At 39.9% G+C, this 17,226-nt stretch overlaps 1 protein-coding gene across 3 annotated transcripts in view; it reads left to right on the forward strand.

Annotated features, from left to right (window-relative positions):
- LOC139354746 (uncharacterized) overlaps positions 1 to 17,226 on the forward strand; it is a 125,163-nt gene that overhangs the window by 97,742 nt on the left and 10,195 nt on the right. The window contains exon 4 of one of the 3 annotated variants that reach the window (XR_011605599.1): positions 12,717 to 12,885. The exons of the other annotated variants lie outside the window; for them this stretch is intronic. The gene's annotated coding sequence lies outside the window, so the exon portion shown is untranslated. The remainder of the gene's footprint in view (positions 1 to 12,716; positions 12,886 to 17,226) is intronic. 3 annotated transcript variants of the gene reach the window in all.

The following is a 17,226-nucleotide window of genomic DNA, read 5'->3' on the forward strand; positions in this document are numbered from 1 at the left end:
TATTTTATTTTGATCAAATATGTTAAAATAGTAAAAATAATTAATTTAAATATGTTGCAATGCTTTTTATACTTACAATTATTATAGCCCGCTTTATAACTGAGCATATTATTATTAGGACAAAGTTTAATTTTAATTTAAATATATTTTACACAGAGCTCTTAAAAAAAGGTCTCACTTGTGCTGGCTGTCAGAAAAAAACCCATCACACACTGACCCCAAGCGAAGCTGTCAATGAACAACCCTAAAATTTCGTTTGCCTTAGACTTGCGCTCTGCTCAACCGTTGAGAGATTTTGTTTGCTCGGTCGGCTCATGTGCTGACTCGGGACCCTTTTCATCGTCTGTCTGTCTGTCTTATTATTAACATCTACGCGATAAAAACACGATAGAACACATTTTACAAAAACAAAATGGAATCGGGATCGCGAAGAAGTAACATCTGAAACACTTCTGCGCGATAAAAAGGCGATCAAAAATATTTTACAAAATCAAAAAGGGTAGGGCTCGCGAAGAAGTAACTTTTGAGACACTTCTGGGCGTTAGAAAAAGACAGAACACATTTTACACAAAAAAGCTTTTTGTTTTTTTTGTGTGCCTTAAACGCTGTGCCGCTGTTAACGTCAACAGAGAAGTCGGCGCAGCGTAGAAGACTGCCTACGAAAACGATCGTGCAACAAAGAGAGGCCGATACTCGAAGGTTCCCTCTCTTTCTTTGTCTTATAATCTGCCTGCACTTGGCGCTCTCAGAGACAAATTTCGGCCGGTCCTTTATTTTTTTTGGCGTCTCTCCGTTATGTTTGGCTAGCGACTAACTTTTCGGGGAAAAATTTTCGTGGAGCAGCGACATGTGAATGCCCTAATATTTTAGGAGCATTATTGTATATCGAAAAAAAAAACAACGAATATTGTTTTATAAAAGTAAATTATTTGATTATAGTAAAATAAAGTAAATTGAATTTACTTATGATGGTTTATGATGGTATGTTAACGTATACATTATTATTACAGAATAATTTTTTTTTCGACCCCAACTTTTTCCCTGTAGAATTAAAAAATTTTTTTTTACTCTATTCGCTTTTTATTGGCCTTAGAACTATTTTTGGCGCTACCGGAAGTTGCTTGTGAGCAACCTTGGGCAGTGGTGGTAAACTTAAAGAAAAATCCTTAGGTGACAGTTAATTTCTTTTATTTTAAAAATTTAAGTATGGTAACTTATAAAACAGTTTTTATTGTTGTTGCAGCAAAGGTGGACCTTACATTTATTGCATTTCGACATTGGAGTACCTGTCTTGCACAATCTGCAACGTCCTTTTTCAGCAAATACCACCCAATGTTCCAATTTATCGTAACGCAGAGAAGTTGTAGGATCGGGCTGAAACCTATATTTTTTGGATTGGTTCGAAGACACACTGCTTGATGGAGACCCCAAGGATATGACTGAGCTTTCCCTTTGTGCATTTGATGGCCGTCCTCTCTTTTTTTCGAACAAAGTAGAGTCAGTACATTGTAGCAGCTCATGAGCAACTTCCATTTGAAATTTTGTAAGCGGCATATACTTTTGGTTCGGGTTTATCATTTGAAAATACAGTAGCCATGCATTTGTCATTGATGTTCCCAAGCACCAATAAAAAATTTTCATGTACCACTTTCTGGAACGGTGGTTGACTTTGTACAACTCCATGAGCATGTCCGCTAAATCGACTCCTCCCATACCCTTATTATACGAAGCTACAATAGCAGGCCTTGCTACATCAATGTAAGCTTTATCTTTTGGACTCCATCGTTTGCATATCCCAACTGGTTGATGGTCTTCACACGAAGATAGAAGTTGAACTGACTTATTGTCAAACCATTTTACAAATGCAAGATTTTTGTTAACTTCATATTTTGTATCAAAAGATCCTCTTCCACGTTTTTTCAATTCTGCATCTGAAAGAAGTTGGCAATTGCTTATGCGATTTTTGCGGACAGTTCCAGTTGCAAATATGCCCATTTCCTTCAATGCAATCAAAAGACTAACTGACGTAAACCAATTGTCAAAATAAAGCTTGAAAGGTTTGCCCTTTTGCTAAATAAGGGCAGGTGCCTTTACCAACATACAGCGTAAAGTTGTAAACTAATCCAGATGTTCCAGCACGAGTAAACATTTTCAGACCCCATTTGTGAGGCTTAGCTGGATAGTATTGCTTATATGACGATTGACCTGGAAACAAAGTTTAAATTGAAGATATATTTTCTAGTAAAATTTAAATTTGAATACCTTTGTACGCAATGATTTGCTCATCAACGCTTTGATGCTCTTCTTGGGGTAGTTTACCGAAACTTTCTTTGAGAATGTCTAGTAAAGGGCGTATCTTGTACAGCTTATCATAATTCACATCTCCTTTTTTGGATTGTTTAGTGTTATCGTTGAAATGTAAACATTGTTTGATTTTTTCAAACCTTCCTCGTGGCATTGAATCTGATATGGCAGTAAGCGTTAACTCTTTTGACCAAGCCATTTTCAGTTGCGGAACTTTTATTACTCCCAAGTATAACAAAATTCCAATATATCGCTTGATAAGATCTCCGGTGCATTGAAGCTCTATGCCGTGCTCTTGCAACCCATACAAATTCGTTTGATTTGTTATTAAGTCAATTACTTTGATATCAAAAAAGGTGCAGAAATATTCTACAGGTGTCATCACGCTACCGACTTGGAGTTTATCGTCTGCTTCCCAAATACTTTTTGGAGCTTCAAATGGCCTTGTTCTCCATTTTAATGTCTTGGGATCAACTTTTTCAAAGCAACTCTTAGCCACAGCACTAGGTTCCTGGTTACATTCTTCTTTGATAAAGTTGTCAATATATTCAATTTCTATTGATTCTCCTTTGTCCACGATATCTTTTAAATTCTTCTCCAGCACTGCAGAGATATCTTCCATTTCATCACCACTTTCTTCGTCAGTGGAGGCATCCCAATCGAAGTTGATAATCCTCTCAATGTCATCATTTGATAAACCTTTCTCTTTTGGTATCATACTATGGTGTATATATATTCTGTATTCCAACGGCCCAAAGTTGCCCACAAGCAACTTTACAACTTTGAAAATTCGTCACCTCGTTATTATTGAAAATTAATTAAATTAAGTCTTAGCAAAGTTTTGCTTATTCATTGATTAACAATATTTCATGTATACTTTTAGCCTTTTTATATATATTTTATGAGTAAATCAGTCACTTTAAATATTCTTCAGAATTTCACAACAATTTTTTTTACGACGCACGTCTATTCTTTTGAAAACAATTTCGTCAAATGATGTGCAAATTCGATTTTTTTTGATCACATTATGAGTACACACATACAAGCACCGTTATGTCGAAGAATAAGCAGACAATAATAGAAGAAACGATTACCGTTAGCCGTTAAACATTTGAAATTGCTCACAGGCAACGCTGGGGTCGAATGGGTTAAGTTATAGAAATTTAGTCCGTTAGAATTGATTTAAGTGTTAAAAACATTTTAGCATTAACATTTTTAAAAAACTTGCGCAGCATATATGTGGGAGTGATATTACGAGAATCTCCCTAACAATCCCGCTCTAGACAACGAGAATGACGAGCAGTAACACACATTCCAGAAGAAGACGACCCAAAAGAAGTAAAGGACGAGAACAACGACGATAAGACGAGAACGACGAGTAGAGGCAGTATTTGACGAGATCTGATCCAAAGAAGACGTGCTTGTGTGAAAAGCAAAACGACGCGACGACGGTCTTAATTATACTCACATGGTGACATACCATATTTAATCATTTAAATAAATACTTAAACTTATATACTTTAAAAATAGTAAAAACCCCACATTTGGGTGCTCGTCCGGGAGTTATCCGAGAAAGGTAAAAGTGATCAGTGAAAACTTTGTACAAGGTGAAAGAGTGGACACATAAACCCTTCGTGAAACATTCATTTTTTCAATTATGGCGTGTCTAAACGATTTAATTTCTAACAATTTGAAAAATGCGTGCTTTGCACAAATTTGTCTTTGAAAAAGTTGTCTTGTCTTTGAAAAGTCGCAAACGACTTCGCGAATTTTCTGGTTTCCAATACGACGAAAATGACGCAGTTTATAAAGCCAAAAGTGTATTCGTGCAGGCAAAACTGACTGAAAGACTGACTGAAAGCCACGACGTCGAAAACATATTTTTCAAAATCTTCGATTTGACCAACTCCTTGGTGGCAACGAAGACAAAGATCCAGAGGAATCTGATGAAGACAGAGATGACGACGAAGAGAATCAAAGCGACGACGAAATCGAGAGTATGGTTGCAAATTCCGCAGGAACAAATCCAACGAGTGAAAGAGACGAAAAGAATAATTCGCAAGCAGTACCAATTCAATACAATGAAACGCCTCGTTTCTCTTTAAGTTTTGGCGATATAGAGGAATCTATAAAACAATTCGAGGGCACAGACGAAATTCCAGTCGACGTCTGGATAAGTGATTTTGAAGACCAAAGCTATACTTATGGGTTGGAACGATATGCAAAAGCTAATCTTTGCCAAAAAATCGCTTAAGGAATAAATTCGTGGAGTGCGTTGAAATCGTGTTTGTTGAGCGAGTTCAGATCGAGAGTGAGCAGCAAACAAATTCACAAGCAACTTGGAGAGAGAAAACGACGCGCAAACGAAAGTGTACAGGAAATGTTGAAGAAGACGCTCTCATCCAATACGTGATCGACGGTATTGATGAACTCTCAATTAACAAATCGATGCTTTATGGAGCTAGAAACATGACCGAATTCAAATACAAATTGAAGGACTACCAAACGATCAGTGCAAAATCCCACTTCGTCGAAAACAGTGCTAAAGAAAAGAAAGCTCAAGCAGTGCACGGTGCTTCGAAAACTGGCAAGAAAGAAATCGTTTGCTACAATTGTGGCGAGAAGGGACATCTGTCTAGTGGCTGCAACAACAAAGAGAAAGGCAGAAAGTGTTTTAAATGCAACAAATTCGGTCACATCTCCAAAAACTGCCCTCAAGGTGACAAATTAGTCGAATAGTGTAAGCCAATCGCACGTGCTTTAAGTGAGCACAACAACATGACGAGCAAAGTTGTTTCAATCAAAAACCAAAATTGTATTACTCTTTTCGACACAGGCAGTAAATATAATATTTTGCGCGATGACATTTACGATGAGCTAGCTTTGCCGAAGCTGAAGGAGTGCAGTATATACCTTATTGGATTTGGATAAAATCGCAATGCTAATAAGATCAAGCCAATTGGACAGTGCAAGCAAGCAGTGTGGATCGACAGCAGTGCCTACGATTTGAATTTCTTCATAGTTCCGCTCGATTGTATGGACACTAGTATGATCATCGGCGAGGAATTGTGTTTGCAAGCAGAAATATCATTCGGTCCAAGTGGTTTACGTGTGCGAAATTTAAATAATCTTTGCGAAGAGAACATCCCATCTAACTTGCTGAAAATTGACACGGTTATTAATAACGATGAACTTGATATAAACGAATCAGCTGGTAAGTGCGCGAAGCAAGAAGTGAGTGAACTAATAATGAATTACAAGCCGCTTAAATCGAAGTCGACAAACATTGAAATGAAAATCATTCTAAACGACGAATCGCCAATTTTCTCGAGTCCGCGCAGATTCGCTTTTGCTGAAACGAACGTTATCGACGAACAGATCGAGCAATGGTTGGATAAAGGTATAATCGAGGAGTCCGACTCCGAATTCACAAGCCCGGTGGTGCTTGCGAAGGAAATCGACGTATCGCAACGACTCTTCGCAGATTTCAGGCGTATAAACAAGGTAATCGTAAAAGATCATTTTCCGTTGCCCCTGATTGACGACCAGCTCGACCGCTTGCAAAAAGCGTTGGTATTCAGCACAACCGATTTGCGGAATGGCTTTTTCCATGTGCCAGTCGCCGAATCTAGCAGGAAGTATACCTCATTAGTGACGCAGAGTGGGCAATACCAATTCCTAAAGTTGCCTTTTGATTTGTCAAACTCACCAGGTGTGTTTCAGAGACACATAAATGCGATTTTCCGAACTATGTCCCGTAGAGGAATCGCTCTCCCTTATGTAGACGACATAATTATCCCAGCGAAGGACGAAAAGGAGGCGGTATCGAATCTCAACGAAGTTATATCAACTTGCAGCGAATATGGTCTCGAGCTTAACCTCTTAGGTCACATTATCGAAAACAAAACCATTTCTCTGACTCCTCAGAAGATCGACGCAGTTTCGAAATTTAAGACGCCACAGAACCTAATGCAGCTAGAAAGTTTTCCAGGTCTCACAGGATATCCAGAATTATGCTCTGATTTCGAAACCCTTGACTGACCTTACCAAAAATAAAGCTGAATTTGTTATTGGCCCTGATGAAGAGAACGCTATTGAATCCCTAAAGATATACCTGACTTCCAAACCTGCTTTAGCTATTTACAACCCGAATGACGAAACCGAGGTACACACTGACGCCTCCATAGACGGGTTTGGCGCCGTGCTTTTGCAGAAATCAGCTGACGACGGCCAATTTCACCCAGTCTACTTTATGAGTAGGAAAACCACGGATGCGCAGCGTAAATATTCCAGCTACGAGTTAGAAGTGCTAGCGATCATCGAAGCTATAACCAAGTTCAGAGTTTGTCTTCATGGCATCCCATTCAAGATTGGGACCGATTGCAATGCATTCACCAAGACGCTGGACAAGCAAAGTCTGTGCACTAGAGTGGCACGTTGGGTATTATTGCTTCAAGAGTACGACTACAAAGTCAAACACCGTTCAGGTACACGTATGAAGCACGTTGACCCTTTTTCCAGGTACCCAATAATGACCATCGTTGACGACTCCGTAGCCCTTGGTTTTAAACAAGCTCAAGAAAAGGACGAACACTTGAAGGCTATCTGCAAAATAATCGAAGACTCTGACTCACCCTACGACGACTATTTTCTTAAGTCCGGAATCTTACACAAGATAGTCAACGACGCAGAACTTCTATTTGTTCCCAGAGACATGGAAAGACAGATCATAGACAGAGCACACGACCGAGGACATTTTGCCGTCAAAAAGACAAAGGAGATGATTTACAATGAATGTTTCATCCAAAACACTGACGAAAAAATGACGAAAAATAAAGAAATTCATCGACTGCTGTATTCCGTGAATTTTAAGCAACCGCAAGCGCGGCAAGCAGGAGGGCTGGCTGCATCCATTGCACAAAGAAGACTTTACATTGCACACCTACCACATCGACTTCTTAGGTCCACTAGATTCTACAAGCAAGAATTACAAACACATACTCGCCGTCATCGATTCCTTTACGAAGTTCTGCTGGCTTTATCCTACAAAGTCCGCGACCGCAAGCGAAGTCATTACAAAGCTACGAGGACAAAGTAATGTGTTTGGTAAACCAGCTTGTATCATTTTGGATCAAGGTTCAGCTTTCTTAGCCCAAGATTTTCTCCAGTATTGCGACGATGAAAATATAAAGGTAGTCAAGTCTACGACAGGCCTACCACGGGTTAAAGGACAAGTGGAGCGACTCAATGCCATAATTATTCCAGTTTTGTCAAAACTCAGTGTGGATGATCCTACAAAATGGTACAGACACGTTGATCGAGTTCAACAAGCCATCAACTCTACTTTCTCGAGAGCATTAACGCCACACCTTTTGAGCTTCTAATCGGTGTCAAAATGAGAAACAAAGATGATCAACAGCTCCGTGAGCTAATCAGCAACGAAACCATAGCGCTGTTTCAGGACTCTCGAAACGATCTAAGGCTAAAAGCAAAATCACAAATTTAAAAGCTTCAATCGGAAAACAAAAAGACGTACAATCTGCGACGCAAACCAGCAAGGCTTTACAACGTTGGCGACATTGTAGCCATAAAGCGCACACAATTTGGCGGAGGTCTCAAATTAAAGCCGAAGTTTTTGGGTCCTTACCAAATCTCGAAAGTCAAGCACAACAACGCCTACGATGTCCAGAAAGTCGGCAACTCAGACGGTCCAAAAATTTCTTCAACCTGTGCCGAATATCTCAAGCCATGGCCCATCCACGATGACAACGACGAAACATTCGAGGCGAATGTTTGATTAGAATGACCGAATGTGGGGTGATATTACGAGAATCACCCTAACTATCCCGATCTAGACAACGAGAACGACGAGCAGTAACACACATTCCAGAAGAAGACGATCCAAAAAAAGTAAAGGCTTAAGCAGTTCTTATTTCCAAGTGTACAAATAAACATCTATGCACGTCGCGTAAAAACCCCAAAGTACCCCCGTGTTTTTTGCGTACCATTCGATCTCGGGGCTTCAACTATTTTCAACGATCAAGCCACCCCGCCCCAACATTTTGGTCCAGTCGAAGCCGGATTTCAAAATCTTTGGATTTTCCTCTCCTGGAGTTTTCTTTGATTTTATCCCAGCAGGCTTGAACCGCTCCAGATATGTTCCACTTACTATAATTGCTGGTCATGCAGCCAGTTATTCGAACCCTATTTCGACTAACTTTCTGTATGATATATTGTCTAAATCCAAAAGTGATTAATCCGACGCAACTGCATTGAATATATGTATTTCAATTCCGTTACTTGTGCCCGATAATAATCCAGTTTCCTTTGCCCACAATTGTACACTTGAAACCATTCCAGTAGATATTTCAGTGCTACTATTAAACTACAATATTTCTCATATATATTTTCAATTCCAATCGTGTGTAAAATATAGCTCAGCCGCAGTAAAAAATTCGCGGTCATAAAATTTTTCCTTAAGATTTGCACTCTTTATTTTTTACTGTGTTCCAGCTGCGTGTGTATATTTACATAAATATTCTAATACAGTCCACTATAACTACTCTTTCTAATACAGTCCACTCCAACTACTTTTCTCGACCTACAAATTAAACTAAACTATTTCCAATATTAAAAACAAAGTTACAAATTCCACAAATTTACTCCAGCAAATCGTTTGCAATTTTGTTGTGCAGGTGACAAACAAACGCACCGACATACAAACATAAGCGAAGTCTTTCCCATTCCCGCAACGTTATTCTGCTACTCGCAATCCACATATGTACACACATACATACGTATATCGATACCTTCGCCAGTGCACAGTGGGTCAAGAGCTCACAATAAATGTTCCTTCCAAACATACAATATTAAAGTCCGTAATTCTTTACATAAGTCCGACCATCCGATATAATAAATATTTATTGACTCTGCCTATCCGACAGTGTGACCGTATATATTTACAATCTTAATTGGTTCCTAAATTCCAATTTGATTCCAATCCGTTTCCTTACTTCTGAATTAAAATTCTAAATAATTTAACGTCATGGCAACATCAGTAAAATCCGCTTTAACCCGATTTATGGCCAAAGCTGACTGTCTGATTCACTTTGAGGCCACTGTGAACGCTCCAGGTGCTCCTACCCCAACGTTATCCGCCTGTAAAATCCGTCGCGATCACCTCAATTCCTTGTGGCAAACGGTAAAGGCAGCATACGACATGTGGTCCGACTGCGTTATAGCTGCAGGCGAGAGCGCTGCAGACACGAAATCCATACTAAAGTCCAAGTATTACCAAACGTACTCCACTTATGAAATATTTCCCGCGCATCTGATGGAACATATCCAAAAAGGCTCCTCCCAAATACCTCAAGCTCCAGTAAGTCCGTCCCAAATTCCACGTCTTATGGCTTTCGGCTCCCTCCTATTGACACAGAGGTTTTCTCTGGCGATTATCTTCGCTGGCCGACTTTCCGGAACCTTTTCACGGCAATATACATAGACAATCCGAGTCTAACGCCCGTTGAAAAATTATACCACTTAAATTCAAAAACAAGTGGCAAAGCTCATTCCATAGTTTCAAGATCCCCACTCACCAATGATAGCTTTCGCTCAGCCTGGAACAACTTAACTGAGCGTTTCGAAAATAAGGGATTGCAGGTGAACAGTCACCTGAAAACACTTTTCAATGTGCAATCCATAGCACAGGAGTCGGGAGCAGCCTTAAAGGAACTTCAACGCACTTTTCAAGGTTGCTTAACTTCCTTAAATTTTTCCGGTGTTAATATTGAGAGTTGGGGCCCTATCCTGGTTTATATGTGCTCGACAAATCTACCAAAGCTTACTCTCTCATTATGGGAGCAAGCCATCCAAAATAAAGACGAAATTCCTACGTGGCTTAAGCTTGATTCCTATTTGACGGAGCGCCATCGAACTCTTGAGGCCGCCGATAGCTTCCGATCTGCCAATTTCCACCACGTCCGGTCCAAAGACACAAATCGAGTGGCAGAATTTCCAAAAATAAATTCCTTCAACACAAGGCTAGTTCCGATACCCAAAGGCTGCGATCTGTGTTCGAAGAAGAACCACCCCGTGCGTATATGTCCACGCTTCCTACAAATGACGGTAGACGATCGCCTAGCCTATATTCAAAAGAAGCAGTTGTGCTCCAATTGTTTTGCAAGCAGCCATCAACTCCGGGATTGCACAAGCGCTCACAACTGTCTCACTTGCCAAGATCGGCATCACACATTGCTGCATAGGCTTAAGCAGTTCTTATTTCCAAGTGTACAAATAAACATCTATGCACGTCGCGTAAAAACCCCAAAGTACCCCCGTGTTTTTTGCGTACCATTCGATCTTGGAGCTTCAACTATTTTCAACGGTCAAGCCACCCCGCCCCAACAGAGGAGAACAACGACGATAAGACGAGAACGACGAGTAGAGGCAGTATTTGACGAGATCTGATCCAAAGAAGTCGTGCTTGTGTGAAAAGCAAAACGACGCGACGACGGTCTTAATTATACTCACATTGTGACACTTGCAGGTGATTTTATAAGTGAAAACTCATTAATATATTCTGAATTTCACAAGTGATTTCACGTGGGATGTGTCACCAGCAGGAGACAGGCAATACGACAAATGAGTATAAGGAACACGTAAAATCCCGAGTGACTTTGAAAAATTTTGATTTGAATTTTCACATGCGAAAAGCGGACATCCAATACAATTGTCTACATGGAGTATAACTTGTTCTTCACTCGTGGTATTCACAAGGTGATTCACGAGTGAAACTTTTTTTTTTAAAGTGAAGGGTGTGAACATTACTTGGCGTGTACCTGCGGAGTGTGTGCATGTATATGTGTTTTTCTTGTATAGCTCGGTACCCAGTCGTAAATGACTGAATTATAGCACCAGGAATGCACTCAGATGCAACAAACTAGACACATTCTGGACGCACTCTTTTTTAATGCACCTGGAACATGTACCCAGGAATGCACCCAGATGCATCAAACTATACACATTCTGGACGCACTCCTTTTTAACGCACTTAGATGCTTTCAAAAATCAAATATCTGTAAGTTTTACCAAGGAATACATAAAACTGGATTTAAAATTCATATTTTTATACCTGTTACTCGTAGAGTAAAAGGGTATACTAGATTCGTCGGAAAGTATGTAACAGGCAGAAGGAAGCGTTTCCGACCCCATAAAGTATATATGTATATTCTTGATCAGGATCACTAGCCGAGTGGATCTAGCCATGTCCGTCTGTCCGTATGAACGCTGAGATCTGGGCATGCAGATTCCTGAGATTCCTGCGCAGCGCAAGTTTGTTTCAGAAATGTGCACGCCCACTCAAACGCCCACAAACCGCCCAAAACTGTGGCTCCTACATGCTTTTGATGCTAGAATAAAAATTTTAACTATCAAAGATAGAGAAATGGGATCTCAGATTCCGTAGCCCTGTACGCAGCGCAAGTTTGATTTGCAATTATGCCACGCCCAATCTAACGCCCACAATACGCCCAAGCCTGTGGCGGCCAAAATTTTCATGCTAGATACAAACTGAAATGTATTGGTCTTGTCAATACCTATCGATTGATCTAAAAAAAAGTTTGCCACGCCCACTCTAACGCGCATAACGCCCACATAACCACATATTGATATGCTGCTTGCATATCTTCATTTCCCTTTGGTCCCTTTAGCTGAGTAACGGGTATCTGATAGTCGAGACACTCGACTATAGCGTTCTTCCTTGTTTTTTATTTCAATATTGAAGGACGCAACTAATTTATGATCGGAATCACTCCCCTTCTGTACGGGGCTTTGCAGCTTCTTTCTTATTTATGTACTTTTATCATTAACGCAGTTCAGTTCTTAGTGTGCCCATTCATTTTTTGCGATTCTGAAAGATATAAAGCAAATTTAATATTATATATTTACATACATGTGTATGTATATTATAAATATACAATCTATTTATTTTGGCACAATTACACTGTTTTATGTACAATTTACACACAATTAATTATTATTTTATTTAATTAATTTTTTTTAGTTTGTATATTCAATGTACATATGTACAATTGTACATATGTATTATGTTATTTTATTGTGTTCATATTGAACTAAATTATCTACCTATGAAAATGTTAATGTAAAATTGGTGGCAGACAGCAACAACATTTTTCAAATCACGTGCCACGAACTTCACTTCTCAGAAGTAGAACTAACGAGAAATGTAAGAGACAAGAAAAACCGCGCGCTTCCTTGCATGTTTTGTTTTGTCTTTATTATTTGTTTGTCAAGAGAACAGTACCGAAAAAAAACTGTCGTTAAAAAACTGGCATCGGCAACAGTTTAATTTTCATTTTGTTTTCATTTTTGTTTTTTTTTTTTTACATTCCCAGCAAAATAAACCTGTATGCATTATATTGAAACACATCTAGAAGGCACCGAAATAGACTGCACCTAGCACGCACATTTGCCCTGCAAAATTTGCATGCGGGTTGTTTTGCGTAAAAAAGATACGACCTAGAACTATTTATTTTTGGAATACGTTCCCGAACTTACGACTGGGTATGTACTTAGCTTGTATGTCTGTGTGCTCTCGTATAGCTCAGTTAAAAATGTTAGTCAGAATAAATTGTGCGAGACGGACGCTGCTCCAAAGTTCAAGTGATTTGTGCTTATTACTTAAAATGAATAGGGAAGAACACTTTTTTTTAAGTTTGATAAAACAGTCAACCAATCCACTTGCATCATATAAGGCGCCAAACTTGCTGGACACCATTGAACTAATTTATGACGGCATTTAAATGCGAAACATAATAAAGCCTTTGATACAGTTAAAGACAATCTTATTAATAAGCCGGAACAAAATGAAAAGAAACGCAAAATTTTCTATGATACAAGCGAAGAGAGTATCACAACATCAACCACAGACTCTAGGAACAAAATGGACCATGTTCGAGCGAAAGAAATCGCGATCAAGGAGAAGGTTAAGAGTCTTGTAAAGCGGAAGCTTATATTGTCAAAATAGACGCAGAGACTGGATTGGAGAGCGATTTTTCATCGTAGCTTGATGAATATGATGGGTGCCTATTACAAAAAATAAACATATTCAATAAATAGATTCAAGTTTTGCTGTTCAAACATATTTATGGAGAAGAATATTTAGCTTATTGCTACTTTAACATTTTTTGAAAACTGTATCCGCCTCACCATTAGACGATCCACAGTGGGAATAGAAGACCAAATCCCCTCGGTGAAGATTTTTTAATAAAAAGTGTGATTAAAAAGTACAAGAAAATACGCTATAGTCGATGGCCTCGACTATTAGATACCCGTAACTCAGCTTAAGGGATGGGATAGATTTATGCTCAAAGCTCTGCATTTTTCACTAACACACCTTGTCAATAGCGCCACCTATCTTCTTCTTCTATTGCGCCATTTTGACTAAAGCGCCAACTAGCCAATAGCGCCCTTAGCGGCTTGGTGGCGTACTAGTGAAAAAAGCTTAATTGCATGTGGTGTGCAATCTCGATTGAATTGCAAAATATTTATTATTATTTGGTCATAACTTTTTGATGAATGGTCCGATTTCAATAATTGTTGTAAGATAGGTATTTATAATAATAGCAAACGCTCTTTTATATTTTTAGGCGCTAGACGGGTTTTATAATGTATATACTTTATAGGGTCGGAAACGCTTCCTTCTACTACATACATTCAGATGAATCTAGTACATCCTTTTACTCTACGAGTAACGGGTATAATAAAACAAAAAGCTAATTGGGAACCACACACAACAAATTAAAAACATAAAAAACATAAAACAAAAAGCACACATGTCCATATGTGTGTATTTATTGTTTTGTAGTTTAAGTTTAGGACATGTTAGAAACTTTAATTGTAATTTTGCTTACAGTAGTTGACCAAAGTTTTTTGTATATTTTCAACTTTCACTTTTCATCAGCAATTCACCTTCATCGTCCCTTTTTATCGTTTAGTTGCTCCTGCACATTTTGAATGGCCTGAGCATCGTCGCTTTCTAGAGAATTGACAACCTACACATAAAGTTTATTAAATAGATAAATAAATAAATAGTTATTGTCATTTAAACAGAATAACCTACTAGACTGATTCCACCAAAGTTCGTTGCATGAAAACATGCAGCCTTAATTTAAGTTCCTCATCTCGTTATTATTGGCTCCGGCGGTAATTCAATATTAGGCATTAATTTATATAGAGTGCAACGGTGGGGAGATTTTAGAAATATTTATACCCGTTACTCGTAGAGTAAAAGGGTATACTAGATTCGTCGGAAAGTATGTAACAGGCAGAAGGAAGCGTTTCCGACCCCATAAAGTATATATATTCTTGATCAGGATCACTAGCCGAGTCGATCTAGCCATGCCCGTCTGTCCGTCTGTCCGTCTGTCTGTCCGGATAAACGCTGAGATCTTGGAAACTATGGGAGCTAGGCTATTCAGATTTGGCGTGCAGATTCCTGAGCTTCTTACGCAGCGCAAGTTTGTTTCAGTACAGTGCCACGCCCACTCTAACGCCCACAATCCGCCCAAAACTGTGGCTCCTACAGTTTTGATGCTAGAATAAAAATTTTAACTGAAATGTAATGTTCTTATCAATACCTATCGATTGACCCAAAAAAAGTTTGCCACGCCCACCCTAACGCCCATAAACCGCCCACAAACTTCAAAAAATCGTAAATATGAACGTGGATATCTCGGAAACTATCAAAGATAGAGAATTGGGATTTCAGATTTAGATTCCGTAGCCTTATACGCAGCGCAAGTTTGTCACGCGAATATGCCACGCCCACTCTAACGCCCACAAACCGCGAAAACCTGTGATGCCCACAATTTTTATGCTGAATAAAAAATTTTAACTGAAATGTATTGGTCTCGTCAATACCTATCGATTTGTCCAAAAAAAAATTTGCCACGCCCACTCTAACGCCCAAAACGCTTAAATCTGTATACCGCCGGTAGGTGGCGCATTTTAATCTCGCTTTGCTACTTGCATATCTCTATTTAGCTGAGTTACGGGTATCTGATAGTCGAGGTACTCGACTATAGCGTTCTTCCTTGTTTTTTGTTATATTTGTTGATTTTTGAAAAATATCCTCGAATGGTTTCTGCGGCTCGGTGCAATCCGTTAAATATCTAACGTGTTTTTGGCAGGACTTGCGGTATAGATTATCGTCATTTACTATAACGGTAGACTCTTGAATATCTTTTAACCATTCCTTACACCGATCTCCATTTTTTTGTAGCAACTATTTACAAAAAACTCTCTTAATGATTTTTAATATTCAAACACTCTGACAAAAGCCTGCTTTGATATGTTGAAAAATATCCATATATGTTCCTTATACGCAAGATAAGTCGAATATGCTAAGACAACATTGGCTTAATCGTATTATTTTAATGTGAAACGATTTTCAGTCCAATGAAAATTAAATTTCGACCAGCCGTTAAAAATATGTTTTTGCATACAATCCGATGTCTAGTTATATGTAATTTATTTATATTTATATATTATATGATTCCCCCATATCTATTAAGATTGATGCAAACAGTGAAGCGGATGCAGTTTCCCTGGCTCCTTCCTCATCGCGCAGCGTTACTGACTCTCACGGGTCATTCCTTTTTTCCAGCCTTGTGGACGGAATTCAGACAGTGAAAGAGGTGAATGGAGAAGAAGTTTCCGATAAACTGTCGAACATCTATTTGGAAATTGAGAAGTTCAATGAACGGTCAACATAACGGCGACCTCAAATTAAAGTTACCGTATTTAGCAGAAGTTACCAAAGTGGTGCTAGCCACACCTGCCGCCCAAGTGTCGGTGGAGAAGTAATTCTCGGCGCTCAATTTTATACTAACTGAAAGACGTACCTCGTTAAGTGCGGTGTGAGGAGTTGAATAACTGCACAAAAATCTCAGCAACAACAGATGGTCGGCCCCTTACCAGATTGGAGAGGGTTTGGAGACCAAGGTTGGAGAGGAAGAGAGTTTGGAGACCAATGTTGGAGGGAAAGAGAGTTTGGAGACCAAGGTTGGACAGGAAGAGAGTTTGGAGACCAAAGTGCGGAGAATGAGAGAGTGGAGACTTGGCGGGCAGAGCAAGAGTACCGTGTGAAAAAGTGAATAACGGAAGTGGGCAGAACCTCAGTTGGAAGCTGTGCGTAAAGGAAAAGTGGGTCAGACAGGAGTCACGGACTTTGGACCAAGAGTGGAGAGATTCAGCGGGCCGTGCGCGAAAGGAAAATAACGGTTTCCGGAGGCCCTATATAAGGCCGCAGAGCGCTGGCAGCTGGATCAGTCGATCACGAGGAGTCAAACCGTCAAGATCAGTCAAGATACCAAAGTGAACAGTCAGTCAACCAAATAAACTACAAGGGAGCTACAACAAGTCGAGTCGCCGGAAAAGCAGTGCCGTTGAAGCCTACATAGAGCAAGATCGCTACGTCGAGACATTCGGGATTGGGGTACCAGGAATCTCTGAATTGAGACGCAGGTAGCTGAGGTCCGGAGGGCATCACACGGCCAAGTCAAGGCGGCCTGATTATCCCTATCAACTAAGTCCTGGCGTTACGCCTGTAGATTCCCGAGTATAACAAGCCAGAAGGGAGAGCGGTCGATCGGTACGGCCTCGAGTGGAGTTGTCCAGGAGAGCCCTACGGTTTCGACTCGTGAAGTCCCGGAACGGCGTGTCCGAATCCCGAGTATAACAAGCCAGAAGAGAGAGCGGTCGATCGGTACAGTCTCGAGTGGAGTTGTCCAGGAGAGCCCTACGGTCCCGACTCGTGAAGTCCCGGGTCGGCGTACGCCCGAAATCCGAGTACCAGAAGCCACGCTACGTCCAGCCGCGCAGCCCGCACAGCCAGGAGCAGTG

This window comes from Drosophila suzukii, unplaced genomic scaffold (assembly GCF_043229965.1).
Source record: "Drosophila suzukii unplaced genomic scaffold, CBGP_Dsuzu_IsoJpt1.0 scf_19, whole genome shotgun sequence".
Taxonomy (NCBI): domain Eukaryota; kingdom Metazoa; phylum Arthropoda; class Insecta; order Diptera; family Drosophilidae; genus Drosophila; species Drosophila suzukii.